This window comes from Rhagoletis pomonella, unplaced genomic scaffold, assembly GCF_013731165.1.
Source record: "Rhagoletis pomonella isolate Grant_MI unplaced genomic scaffold, Rhpom_1.0 Rhpom_scaffold_16591, whole genome shotgun sequence".
NCBI classification, from domain to species: Eukaryota; Metazoa; Arthropoda; class Insecta; order Diptera; family Tephritidae; genus Rhagoletis; species Rhagoletis pomonella.
The window spans coordinates 1-1,366 of NW_023475113.1; positions in this window are offsets into that span (position 1 = coordinate 1).

Below are 1,366 nucleotides of genomic sequence, written 5' to 3' on the forward strand. Positions count from 1 at the left end.
GCAAACCAGTTCGTAATAACTTCGGTCTACCTCTACCCGCTTTAAGAGTTTTCTCTTCAACTTTATTTTCTACATCAGACTCGCCTGAACTTGCCCCGTCAGCACTGTCATACACGGAGCTATCGCTATCGCTTTCTGTTTCTATTTTTTCAGCTGTCGAACCTACATTTGTGTTTTTGTTCTCCTCCTCGACAAAGAATTGTAGCAAATCAATTGTATCGCTTTCGCCGCAGTCGTTGTTGTACCCCAAAACGCTCTCATTAAATATCACATCTCTTTTTATTACTATTTTGTTAGAATCTTTATCGTACAAACGATATGCTTTGCTCTCTAAAGAGTATCCTACCATAATATACGGTTTGCCTTTAGCATCGAACTTACCATGTGGTGTCTTATTTAACCCTACTGCGACTGAACCAAACGTTTTTAAATGCCTGACCGCAGGTTTTCTATTAAACCAAACTTCATAGGGTGTTTCGTTTTTCAAACATTTTGTTGGGCACCTGTTTCTTAAGTATGCTGCTGTTGATATAGCTTCCGCCCATAAGTTTTGCTGAGCTTTGCTATGAATGATCATGCACCTTGCCATCTCGACGAGCGTACGATTAGCCCTCTCTGCCACACCATTCTGTTGGGGTGTATGAGGCACTGTCAATTCGTGGTGTATACCATGCTGTATCAAAAATTTATCAAATTCGTTATTAATGTATTCCCTGCCGTTATCGCTCCTTAGCGCCTTAATTTTGCAACCTGTCTGACGCTCTACATAAGCCTTGAACATTTTAAATTTATCCAAAACCTCGCTTTTTGCCTTTAAAAAATAAACATGTATAAATCTTGATTTGTCATCAATTAGGGTTAAGAAATAACGAGCACCACCCACGGATTTTATGTTTATTGGGCCACACACATCGGAATGGATCAACTCTAATAACATCTCAGATCTTCGTTCAGATTGCTTTGGGAAAGGTAACGTGTGTATTTTACTCACCATACAAGTGTTACAACCAAGTGCTTCATCGCTTCGACCAGACAATTGCATACCACGAACCATATCATTTCTTTGCAATTGAGACAAACTTTGGTAGTTGAGATGACCGTACCGATTGTGCCAAATTTGGTTGCTGTTCAATGCGCACAATCTCTCTTCCTTCAATTCCACCACATACAAGTTGTGCCTTTTCGCCGCTGTTAGAACAAGCTCACCGTACTTGTCGGTTATATGCGCATGCCCGCTTTCGAATTTTATCGACATACCATGTTCTACTGCTTTACTGATAGAAATGAAGTTTGCCTTCAACTCAGGCGAGTACAACACATTCTCCAAGCGAAGTGTTCGTTGTTTTGTTTTTAATAATACATCGCC